Source organism: Caloenas nicobarica, chromosome 3 (genome assembly GCF_036013445.1).
Source record: "Caloenas nicobarica isolate bCalNic1 chromosome 3, bCalNic1.hap1, whole genome shotgun sequence".
NCBI lineage: Eukaryota > Metazoa > Chordata > Aves > Columbiformes > Columbidae > Caloenas > Caloenas nicobarica.
This window is the reverse complement of record NC_088247.1, coordinates 16644920-16658449: the sequence shown is the minus strand read 5'-3', so window position 1 is coordinate 16658449 and position 13530 is coordinate 16644920.

Genomic DNA, 13530 nt, shown 5'->3' with positions numbered 1-13530 from the left:
CTGTGGAGACACACGCAGACATACACGTTCATGCTTAGGTATGGAAACAGTAACTCCCCTTGCCATTGGAGTCATTTCTGTCGACAGAAGAGGGTGAAAATTACTCCAGAGCAAGAAAAAAAGAGGTTCTTTGTGCTATGAAAAAGCAATAAAGTAGGGGAAAGAGAAGGTAAAGTGTAGGTGCCACCAGCCTTCCTCACCCCCGCACAGTAGGGCCCACTGGGTGCTCGGGGGTCAGTTTGGGTTGTAGGCAAAGGTGGGGTGCATCACCCTCCTCTCCCATCAGCAAAGATTCGGGAGCTACCAGAGGAAAGGCCTGGGCACCACTAAACAAAATATTTTGTTTCCAGGAGCAGATTAATGTATGAGGAGCAAAGCCGTAGGACCCTCCACTGGAAAGTAATCATTTGGTGATTGTGAGTCCACCACAGCTGCTAGATGGAGAAGGCGGAAAAACTGTTCAGCATATACCACAGAATCTTGGGAAATAAAGCCATTCTGCACCAAATCCCAACATGGTAGAAATCCCTTGCAAAGAGAGCTTTGCAGCTATATGGTTTTCCTCCTTGAGCACCTGCCTGTGTGTCGTGTGATTAGGTGATAAATTCTGCCTTGCGATCACTCATCACGCCAAGTAAGACCAACAGGGACAATTAAATGCTGGAGGAAAAGACAAGGATCACTAATCAACTCGCAAATCATCTAATCAAACTGTGCTGCTCACATCCCACTGTTCCAGTGGATTGATAACTATAATTATCCTATTTTAATTTTTTTCCCAATCAGTTTTACCTGAGTATTTATTTTCATGTGCTAAACATATTGTCCTCCATAGACTCAAGGAGTTTTTTATAGTCCTGCTTCTTAAACAGCCACCTTGCATAGCAACTCTTAACCTTGACACATATTCAGACAGAGACAAAAAATATTTATAGGGTATTGCTCTTGGCTAATCTGCAGTATTTCATGGTGTATATGTATGTTTTGCTTATATATTTTTTTTTCATTAGGGATTTTGTGAAAAATCTGAGTATTAGTAGATGATTTAGCTGTACCATAAGAGATTACAGATTAGAAGATATACTATAAAAGATTGTATGATTTTTTTAGAATGGTTTGATTCTCAGAACAACGAAAATCCTCACATCTTTGGCAGTTTAGTTAGGTCCTGTGTGGGCCTTGCCTTTTCACATCAGCTGGACTTCATGTATTACATTTTCCAAGAGTGTTAAAGAGAAGGAGACCATTAGCATATACTTAGGTTACCTAATATTTTACATTTTAAAGGTTTTTAAAGGAACTTTTGGAAGAGATCTTTCTTTTCCACACAGGACACCCCCAACAGGAGTCCAGCAGCTAATGAGAGGCCTCTCTTAGACTTCTGAAAAATCTCTTTTGACATGGCAACATTGAAAAAAGCCAAGGATCCTTTCCATTTTTGTGTTCCCCAGGTCAGAGAGTGTATTGGAAAGGCACTGCAGCAAAAGCCAGACAGCTATAGGTTTGGGCATATGTATCTGCTCACTATAGCTTTAATAGCATTGTGCCTTAATGACTTTTGATAGGATCTTGCAATATTACATGAGCTGTTGAGTCCTGGCATGAGTTTTGTTAGGTAAGCACTTAAATTCTTGGCAAGAAATTCAGAAGCTTCACAGTCAAGAAAAGGTGATGGAAGGCACTGAGTTCACGATTAACCATGCAGGAAAATGTAGTCCTGTCCATCATACCGAGCCAATATGCTAAGGACAAAACCAAAATGAAATAATTATTTCTACACATAAACTTGTCCAAAACAATGTCGATGAGAGAAGAGTTATCAGGATTGCATGATGTCAGGGGAAATTTTAGCTATTCTAAGCACAAAGTTTTGGAGCAAAGAGAGGGATCTGTTTCCCACAGCTATAAATGAATCTTCATATTTTTGCTGCACTATTCAACCTGCTACGACAAATCCCACCAGGAAACCCCTTTATTGACCTAAGAATTTCAATCCTTTGCCATGGGTTGCTCCATTGCAATAAGAAGCAAAGCAGGGTTCATCGGAGCAAATATATGACACTCCGGAAATTAGAGCGCTTTGGTAAAAAGAAAATAAATCCCACCTTTTAAATCAAGAAGCTTTTGTGACCATCTATGTTTTCAATATGTGGTGATACTGTAAGCTGAGCCAAGAACATCTTTACATCTCCAGTCTGAAAGCTTAGAGGTGGCTGTAACATATCAAGCACAGCTCTGTGTTGCTACTGGAATAAAAGACTTCACCAAGCTGCCAAAAATAAAAATAAAATGAGGCCCCTCTCTAAAATGTATTCCTTTATTTCAAATGGTTGAGAGAGATGACAAACAGCTGGCAAAGGCAGTAATTCACTGGATCAATAGATAAACTACCCGAATTCCAGAAGCCTTGAAAATGGCATTACTGAAAAATAAAGCACAGTTTCCGAGGTAGCTCCTGCAGTCAATCATACCACACGTTTAAGGCAATTCTGCTCCTCCTGGGTTCAGGGAAAGTTGACCAGAAAGAAAAAAAATAATCCCTGGAAGACACACAAAAGACAAAAGAGCAGCTTCTGCAAGCCTGGCCTTAAGGCTTGGTTGGAGGTTCATACAGATCAGTGCTAGTGGACGGGAGTTTTCTGGCTGGGCTTCTCCACTGCAGTTTTACAAGGAGTAAATCCAGAAACACAAAATAAGTGTGGAGGCCGTGTAGCCCATGGCTCCCTGATGCACGGCTGGTGCAGTTCCCTGCTCTCTGGGATTGATCACGTCTGGACCCAGTTGTCATCAGGGGCTGAACATACATGGGAGATGGGCACAGGCCTGGAGAAGAGCCATGTCCAGGAGGGCACCAGGAAAACCTCCTCTAGGACCCACTGAACTGGCTGCCTGGTGCTTGTCCCCCTGGCCACTGCTGCCAAACCAAGTTCCCAGACTGGTAACGATTGTGGAATCTGCTCAAACAGTCACAGTTCATAATTCTGGCCAGACATGAGAGCAATACCGTTTGTTTCTCTCTTGGAGCCCTGCTTGGAAAGAAGTCCTCCAAATGCCAGGACTAGCTAGTTTGGCAAAGGTTTTTTCCTCTACAAGAACAACTATGGTCCCTTCTTGATGACCACTGCAAGAGTAAAGTGGAAACTGTAAAAAAATCCTAATGCTTCCAAACTTGCAAAGCAAATCAATAAAATTAGAAGTGGTGGAAATCCCAGACTGATGAAAATCCTGGGAAGCCAAGTATATTAGAGAAGTGGCTGCTTGTAGCTCTACTTTGAAGCAGAAGATAAAAACCTACAGTATTTTAAATGTGTGATGAATTATCCACTGACAGTCTCTGTAGTACAATCCAGATAAATCAATGATATGTTTAATGGGACACTGGTGTGAAAGCAGTATTAGGATTCAAATAAAGAAAAAAAAATCACGTTGACAGTAGAGGACTACATTTCCATTCATAGTTCATCCATCAATGACGGGGATAGCCACCTGCACTCCAATAGGCTCCTGACCTATTTATATACCAGAAAACCAAAATATGTGAACCCTTAGAAACGCATAGTTTGAAACCCTTATTGCTACAGAAAGGTCTTTGTTAAAGAAAAGCCACATGTTTTTCCAGAACTGGGATGCTAATCTGTGCATACACCTTCAAGAGAATTTTAAAATGTTGTCAAGTTCAAGTAACAAATTATCTAAGGACAAAGAGCTAAACATGGTGTTTTGAAGATGGTGGCATTGTATCAGTTAGGAATTCAGCCCAATTTTATTATTTGGACACAGGAGAAATTATTTACTCCTGTAGCCATTTGCTTATGGGCTCAATTAACAAATATTTATGCAGCTTTTTCTGCTATATATGGTTTATAAGCAGAACAGTGGGCATGAATGATGTCATTTAAAACCAATAGATATTCACTGGTCTATTAGAGGATAAATTAACCTGTATAATGCAATATATGATATTAATGTGATTCCATTATTTTTTACCAGGAGGCATCCCGATACATACATTTATTGGAAATACAAGAATTTGTTTATTAGATGGTTGAACCCCATTAGATTAAAAAGCATAGTTACTATGCAAAAGCCTTAAGAATGCCTTAGTACTTTGTGATCTCTTAGGTGTAAAATTTGAAATGGCAAAAGTATATTTCTGAAAACAATATGCCATAAGCATCATTATTTGTATTGCTTGGAAGTAACGCAGTGTCATTTTATATCAAGGAGTATGTTATGAGAACTCCACCTGCATCCCTCTGGCAGGTGCCTCTCCTGTCTCTAGGAGAGGTTTGGGAATAACCCCCAAAATGCCGTGTACCGGGCTCTCCCTGAGGAGGTGACTCTCCTAGCAGGAGGTGACCTTTTCCATTCCAGTCAGCTACAATGCTGGAAAGGACTTTGGTGAGAGCTGGAAAGGAACTTACTCCATTCTGAATGGCTGGTTTTGTCTCACACCCTGAACACCTGAACTAAGAAGCTGCAAAGAGAAGAACTGAAGCTCTCGTCCTGATGTAAATCTTATGCATCTTCTCCAAACACTATTTCTGCCCCAGCTGGAGTCCTGCTTTAATGAGACACCACGATTTTCTACCTAATTCACTGTCTCACCATAACACAAAGGTGCCCATCTACAGACTGGATCCACATGAGATGATGCAGCACTATAACCAGCAGTAACTGTAGGAGCAGTTGTGAGCGCACAGCTTACTCACTGCCACCAGTATTTTAGCAGGACACGCATTTCTACATAGAGCTAAAATGCTGAAGTCATAGATTTCATCACCACTATTAGTCCTGGGGCTGCACCTTTTTTTCAGTATGGAGAGAATTCTTTATTTTGCTTGTAGGACTGAACCTAGAAGTAGGCGCACACATATTGACATTTCTTTACTGCTTCCCATTCTCTGAATTAACTATTTTTCTTTTCTTTTCTTTTCTTTTCTTTTCTTTTCTTTTCTTTTCTTTTCTTTTCTTTTCTTTTCTTTTCTTTTCTTCTTTTCTTTTCTTTTCTTTCCTTTCCTTTCCTTTCCTTTTCTTTCCTTTTCCTTTCCTTTCTTTTCCTTTCTTTTCTTTTCTTCTCTTCTCTTTTCTTTTCTTTTCCTCTCTTTTCCTCTCTTTTCCTCTCTTCTCTTCTCTTCCCTTCCCTTCCCTTCCCTTCCCTTCCCTTCCCTTCCCTTCCCTTCCCTTCCCTTCCCTTCCCTTCCCTTCCCTTCCCTTCCCTTCCCTTCTCCTTTCTTTTCCTTTTCTTTTTCTTTTTCTTTTCCTTTTCTTTTTCTTTTTCTTTTTCTTTTTCAATTCCTCTGGTCTCTATTAAGGTTTTGCTTCAAGAATGTCATCAGCAAATTTGCCATAGCTGTTATTGATAGCGGACGCAGCAAACACTGGCTGTGTTGATGGCTCCGCAGCAGCTGGTGGCCAAGAGCCAGCCCTGCTGCTCCGCTCCAGGGCTGGGCACAGCTGCACAACTCGTGCAAACTGGGGCTACATTTGAAAGTCTGAAAACTCCTTTGTGCTGTTTGCATTTGTTTGACCATCTTTACTTGTTTCTTATTTGGCAATCAAGCATATAAATGTGTAGAAGTATGAACTGTACTGGAAGGCAATATGTGTTAAACAAGGTGACATAATGATACCAGCCTTGGTGTGATACAGCAGCCAAACTTGGGCCACAGCAAAGTTGTTTTTTTCTTGAGAGGTATTGAAAAGTGTTTTGGAAGTGCACAGCGCTTATCCATACTGATGCTTTAGAAACTGTAATATGCAAAGAGAAACCAGCAGTGTAGGGATGGGAAGGGAGGAAGAGGGTTTCCTCGGGGACGGTGTGGGAGCAGTCACTGCAGCAAGGCAGACAGGAGCTACAGCAGCAACACCGTGTGCTGGATGAAGGAACAAAACCTCCACAAAACCCCAGACTCCTCTAGCCGTCATCAAGGGTGCTTAGAAAAGGAAATGGAAACAGATATGAAAATCTTTTCCACTTTCTAAGATGGGGAACTGAGATATATATTATTTTTTAGACTATCATATGCCCTTCAGTATAGGCACGAAGGCATGCAATTATGGAAATGTGGGTATATTGTTTCAGCAGCTCTTAGCACTTTGAGAGCAAGGCATGTTTATCACGCTGCCTGCTTTAGGCATCTAACCCAAATGTGATCCAAATGATTGAAAACAGGAGCCTGATTTTACTATAGACATTCCTGATAAGTTGAAATGAGAGGAGTGGGGTGCACTTTCTGAGTGAGGGCGCTATTGGCAACACCAAGAGCCGACACCACAGAAACCCAAGTACAAGTGAATTTGGATGGAGCCATGTCAGTGGGATCCTAAATGAAGCTGACACCTGAATGCAGCTGTCCAGATGGTTTCCTGCCTCAGCAGTCTCCTGCCATCCCCACCGGAGCATGACACCAGGTCTTGCCCAGCACTGGGACGCTGGTGGCTGTCACCACTGCTTCTTACCCGTGGATGGCTTTTCCATGCAGCCATACCTGGGAAAAGAAGGCAAGTAATAAGAGTAGATAGGAAACTTTGCAAAGGGTCATCAGCTGTTCCCAAGGGGTCCTATAGTGAAAATCCCAAGAGTCATAAAATTGTCTCCTTCAAGTGCTTCACTTTGTATCTTTGGGGTTAAAAGACTACTGATAAGAGTGATCAGGGAGAGTAAGCACCCTTTTCTGAGGAGGGCAGGGAATGTGAACTGAAAAGAAGACCCAGTTTGGTGTATGTAAACGAGAGGATGCTGTCTGATCACTGTGTACTGACCACAGCAACCACATCTCTCATGAACCTCATGCTCTCCTGATGATAAGCATCCCAAATAAAACTAAAGATGCAGCCACTGGGGTTCAATGACAATTAATTAATGATTCATGAACTGATAGTTGAAAAAATAAAAAGTAGTAAACATGAATTTTTCTTTATCTTTTTACCTCAAACAAAGACTTAGAAAAATGTTCTGCATTTTCTACTTCTAGTACGAAGGTTCTTCATTATACTTTCCTGAGTTAAGCCTGGAGAATACTTAAGCTGTGCATTAATCCCTCCTCAAGCCCTGCTTCTTAATACAAGACATTCCAGAAAGTGATCATAGAATCATTTAGGTTGAAAAGGACCTTTAAGATCAAGTCCAACTGTTAACCCAGCACTGCCAAGTCCACCACTAAACCATGTCCCTAAGCACCACATCTACACGTCTGTTAAACACCTCCAGGGATGGTGACTCAACCACTTCCCTGGGCAGCCTGTTCCAGTGCTTGACAATCCTTCCAGTGAAGAAATTTTTTCCTAATATCCAATCTAAATGCTTAAGTGGAAAGCTGTGAGGATTTCAGCTACATATTAAATATACATATATAGATATAAATAGTTAATTCTGCTTCTCCTCAGTCTCCTCATGTATTTCTTTAGCTTCCTTAATGATGAAGTCTTCAGAGCAAGGAGCACATAACAGCATTCATGTGGAAAACGCCTGGCAAACCCAGGGAGCAGCAGCGTCACAGCTCTGCCAGCCCAGCACAGCCCAGCACAGCCCGGCACCATCTCCCCAGGCGCTGGTGTGTGCTCTGCAGCAGCTGATCAGCATCGGCGTGGGGCACCCAGACAGTTGACATCAAGGGAAGATGTACAAACCTGGATGGTATTTTCCATCTTTGTTTATAGCCAGAATGTCTATCTGTTTTAGCCTTTCTTTCTCTCAATGGTTACACCCTATCCAAAAAGTGGCGAAGATGCAAGGATGGAGCATTCAGACCTGATTGCAGGTCTCTGATCTGCACCCAGCAGAGTGCACTTGTCCCTTCACAGGGATAATCCTGGGCTAGGCTGTTTTGTTTCCCTGTGTGCTGGTACAGAGCTACTCAGCCATGTATGTTTTCCTGTGTGGGTGGAGATAATCTCTGTGCCTTTGCCAGCACCTTCCTAACTCTTTTTGAAGCGAAGTGTCACATACAAGTACTTGCTGTTGTTGTCAGCCTGTGCTTCAAAGTTATTTCAGACTTGCTTTGTGAATGGATTATTTTAACATACTTTTGTATATAATCTTCTTGAAAGAACCTTTCTTCAAGTTTAGAAATCACAAAGTTAACTAATAAAACGTGTTGTTTTTTCTCATGGCTTTGTGAATGAATAAGGGTGGAAAGTGGGCGGATTTTCCCTTCAGATGTTAATTCTGCACCAATTTCATGTATTTGTCTTGTACATGCAGACCTTTTGTTTGCCAGGCAAAAGAATGCACTGGTGTGCAGCAGAGAGGCAAATACAGACAATTTCTTGCTACTCTGTCAGAGCTTGAGACATCTCAAGTACTGTCACCCTGAAAGTCCAAAGCTCATGTGCCATGTCCTAAGTACCAGGCAACTAGCCCCAATTTCTTTGGAGAAGAAGTTGTGGATTTTGATCTGTCTCTTGATATTTCCAAGACTTTCTTGTCCCTGTGTGTAGATAAGGGAGAACTGCGGTATCCCCTCCACATTTCTGGAACGTAGTCCCTGGTGCAGAAGTTCTCATCCCACATCTGTTTCCCCTTTCCATTCCCAGCCCATACACCAGCCCCAGGTGCGCTCCTCTGCCCGCTCAGGGAGTTCAGGAAACTTTGGACAGAGGGGAAAACACCACGGGCTCTTTTATTCCACCTTCCTGGGTCTGGTGTTGCACAGGAAGACAACAAGGAAGACAGATGAAGGCAACGTGGAATGGATGGGTTCTTCCTACTCCTAAATGCCCGTACCTGAGAGGTTAACAAAATACGGCTCAGTAAAGACTGCAACTAAGTGTGGCCTCCAGTATCCAGGCCAGCAGAATCACAGAAATGTGTCATTGCCTAATAGTGCATGTTTTCACAGGAAAGTGGAAAAGATTAAAATATGTAGGAGCTACAAAAAACCACTGACAACTTGAAGCGTATGCAATTTTCAACCTTTTAGCTTGGCAATTATTTCATTGTTATTTTTAAAAATATTTCACAAGAAAGTTTTTCTGAAGTTTTTCCTCAACATTTCCATTTTCCAGCATCGGAAAACTTATTAAAAAGGGGAAAAACATTCCCCTTCCACTATCCCTTGATTTATTTTTTTCAAGGCTTCACATATCTACTTCTGTCTTACCTCTCCTTTCCCCACTTCCTGACTCTTGAGACCAAAATGCTGATTAGATGGGGTTTCCCTTCCAGACTGAGCTTTTTAGGGTTTCCTCCATTTAGGAGACCAGCTCCAGTCCCAGCAAAATGCTGTGAGCTACAGGGAAAAAAACAATGAACCAACAAATATTGGCAAGACCACAAAATACAGAGCGTGTCTGTAGGAGGAATATATTCTCAGGCTGGGGAAATACTGAATTTTCACAACATTGAAGCAGATAATCTGGAGGAGGATGGAATTTTTTTCCCTAGCACTCCCTAGTACTAATAAACACTACTGAGAAAACAAACTTGTTTAGGTGAGAGAGGATTGAATTAAACAGCGGTACCCATTTGTGGTCACCTAAAGCTGCTTCTATGCAGATCGCTTATCTTTGTTTACTGCTCTAAATTGCCTAAATGGTGTGAGCAATTCTGGGGATGGGTGTATGCTGTTTATGCCTTTGTTTGGGTTTGCTTGCCCTTGTCATATGGACAGGGATAAGATGAAAATATGGTTCCTGGCCTGACTTTCAGATCTCTTTTTTCTTCCCTTCTGACGATTGTGACTTGTACTTAGAGTGCACTAGGATTTTTAAATCAGTAGGATCAATTATGCCTTACCTGTCTTGCATATACTCTTGAATTAGTGTCTCATACGAGTGGCTAAAAAGTAGAAATGGAACAAATGTTGTGAAGGCAGCAGTGATTTGGGCACTTTATACCACACATTATACTCATGTGAGAAAGCAAGCCTGTATCTGGCTACCATGGAAAAAAAAAAAAACCAAAACAAAACAAACCTGTGTAAAATCAAGCCCCAAATCCCTTCTCTGCGAGGCCACATGATTTCACACGCTACCTTTGGAGTGTGATTGGACCACTAAGCAAAGGTGACTTTATTACACAGGTATGTGCTGGATTTTCCTCCAGGCGAGGGTGGGATTCCCAAAGCACTCCATTTGTCAGGGATTTGCATCACACCTTCCCGGTTTCAAAGTCTCTTCTGAGGAGAGCTCATTTGAAGGGGTGTTCTAGGTAGGCAGAAGGGACAGGGAAAGAAAATCACTATTTTTTTAAACCTCTATAGCCAATGTGAAACATTTTCTGCATGCAGACTCACCCAAGAAGTGCAGGCTGTAAGAAAATTCATTATTTATAGGTTCTTTGCATGCCAGGAGCAGAAAAGAAAGTTTAAATAAATAAATAACAAAGATAAAGTGGGGAAAGAAATCCCTGATGCAATAATAAGCTATCGCTCCAGAATTACATGCTGTAGGATTATGTGCTGATCTGGCTAAGAGAACTCATGGTGTGCAGATCTACAGATCCATCTGCAAGTGGTGACAGCGATACTTCTGTTTCCCAAGGGTGAGCTAAGGCTAAATACATTCATCTGTGATAATTGCTACAGTATGTATATATACACCTCACTCAAGTCAGTGTCCAAGAGGGCATGATCCAAAATCCACTGAAATGAGTGAAATTTTTTTCACTGTCTTAAATGGGCTTTGGATGAGATCTTGAATCTTGCACTTTAACGAGCAGTCAAATAGTTTTATGTTTAAAACCAGGAGAACACCTAGTGCAGGAACACAATGCATTAAAAGGACACCAGATGGACAATTTTCAATCATAATTAAATCATTCTCCTCAGGTAGAGACTGTATTGTTTAAAAAAGTCTTAAGATGAAATGTATTAATAAATTATAAAAAAGCATGACTCATCCCTGGTTTTCCTCTTCTCATCCTCATTGCACAAAATCTCTTAAAAATTGGTTCCAGCGTTTTTCTCCTATTATAACACTTGATCGCTTTGCCACTACTAAGTGCATCCTCTCAAGACAAAAATTTGCTAGAACTGTACTGATAAAACAGGGCTGCAATTCAATTTGCTGTACTCAAACAGGTCCTCATGGAGTCTCAGGTCCACCTCAGTCCTGGCCAGAGCCATCCTGCACTTCTAATATTTCCGTCATATAAGCAACACCTGAACCAAAGACATGCAGTCTCCAGCATCGCAGGAAGAAAGCCTTCCTCTCTGACCTTTCTGCATATCTACAGAAATAAGCTGTTTCAAGGATATCCTGTAGAGGTGAGACAAAAAGGAGCCATCGCGGCTCTGTCCCCTTGCTATCGTGGTGTATTTGGCAACCACCACCACAAATGCTGCAGCGCACAGGGGAGCTCACTGAACCTTGCTGAGGCACATCATCTTCATACTGGTGTGAAGCCATTTGGGTTCCGCAATGTGCTGTAACTTACAGGCTTCATCAGGCTTTGGATAGGGATGGTGACCTTTTCTTTCTTCAGAAGGAAAGGACAGCAAAATAGATGGTGAGAAAAGGAGGGCAAAAGCCATTGGGGACATAGGATTGTAAGTCAAAACAAACTATGCCTCTGTTTTACTATAGTTTCATTTTTATTATTACAATAACAATCACAACTACTTTTTATGGTGCCCCCCCCTTTAAAAATAGCTAATGAATTTCAAGTGGTCCTCAAAATTTAATTGAAATTTCATAAAATGTTGTAGTTAGAACAGAAAATATATGTTTCTAAACTCTCCTTTTAAACCCCATACCCTGCATAAGTATTTAAAATGAAAGCTATTGTAAAAAACGTGTGTTGTGGATGGGGAATAGAAAATGAGAAAGTATTTTTCTTTAAGAATGTATTAAATATTATTTTCAGATTAATTTTCTTTGCAGAACATTCACTTTGCCTGGGCCATGTCTAGTTTAGAACAGCATTTATCAAACATCCTTTGTAACCGTGAACACGCACGTTGGTTTTGAAGAGTCCAGCATCCTGGCCAGGGTGATCCTGCTGGTTCTTCTGGATTCTCCTGGCTGCTGCTGCATTCTCCTCTTGACAGACACAACTTGAGAAGTGCAGACTTGAGTCCAAAGCTTGGGAATGTTCTGAAACTAGGGGTTTCTAGTCTGCTTATTTCTATTTCTTCTGGATTTGGCTTTCCTTCATCTCTGTGTATTCAAACTTGGAATCATCTATCATTTTTTTTTTTTTGAACACTGCTTCCTGTGCTCTATGGATCCATGCACCATGGCCTCTTGGAAGCATGATGGAATGAAGTATGATAGGAAAAGCTGCAGGGTTTTTTGAGACTTCCATATTTTCGAAACCAGAATAGAAGGTGTTGGCTCCTTACCGTAGCCTTGTTGTCTTTGCATTTTCTCCTGCTACCACATGTCAGCTTATATGTGGTTACATTTAAATTACTGGGGGAAAAATTGAACCGGTCTGAAGCAACCATTAAAGATAGCAATAGATATCTCCTGTTTACCAAAACAATATTTGAACAAAAGGGAAATCTAAACTCTATTAAGCATAAAGGATATGCTGGGCTTGCTGGGCTTGTCTGTTAAGATTTGGCCTAAAAATGACTTTTCAAGTTGCTTTCACATGCTAGTTGCTTTGTAGCGTGCTTTGGGATATTAATGATTGTTTGGCTAACAATGATTTTGAAAGTGGCATCTTTTCTGAAATTTAATTTAACTTAGAGCTCTGTTAGTGTGCAACTAATAAAAAAAACTTCTGGAGCTGAAACTTGGCTCACTAGAAGATGGGTAAAAGCACATAAGACTGCTCAGTGTCCCGGGTCCCGCTCTGGACTTGTGTCATGATTCAACTATCAGACTGATTACCAGCAGATTACCAGCCATTTACCTCAGCAATGGCTTCTCTAGCACCTGGAGGATGACTCCACCATCTCAGTCCATTCTTTTTTTGTATGAGTTGTTAGATAGTTTAAGCTCTACCACTTAGAGAGACTTTTTAAAATTTGGGTGTATATAAAATACATTTTTAAGACATCATCTAATGACAACATGTGCTTTAGGTAAAGTTGCTGCTGTATAAAGGCTAGAAGTCTATTTAAAAAATAAAATTTGAGAGCTGAAGCTGTATAATAAATAGCATTGCAAAGCAATGCTGGGTGTGTCTAGGCTGTAATGTGCTGAAAAAAATCAGATACCTCTTTTTTTGGTAAAACCATGTGCTGGTATCTACATATTGGTACTGACAAGTAGCTCAGAGTTCAACATGAGAAATGATCAGAGAGAAATGTTAAAAGAAACATTTTATAGCCCCTATCGCAAGCTCAGAGCCAAGACTACTCTTCTACTATGCAGAAACAATGACCGGTGAATATTTCCAGTTACAGATTATGTCCATCAGTGATCCCATCTTTGCTGTTTCTCTGGTTATGGATCATGGAGCAGTATTTGCACTCTGGCAATCTAATTCCTGATGTTAATGAATGACTGCAGGAGAAAATACGCCTGTGACAGAAATCTACATATAATGATTCCAAAACGTATCAGCGCTTTTGACTACTTAATTAATAATATGGTGAAAAAATGCCCTGTGAACACCACCACCCTCCCACCAAG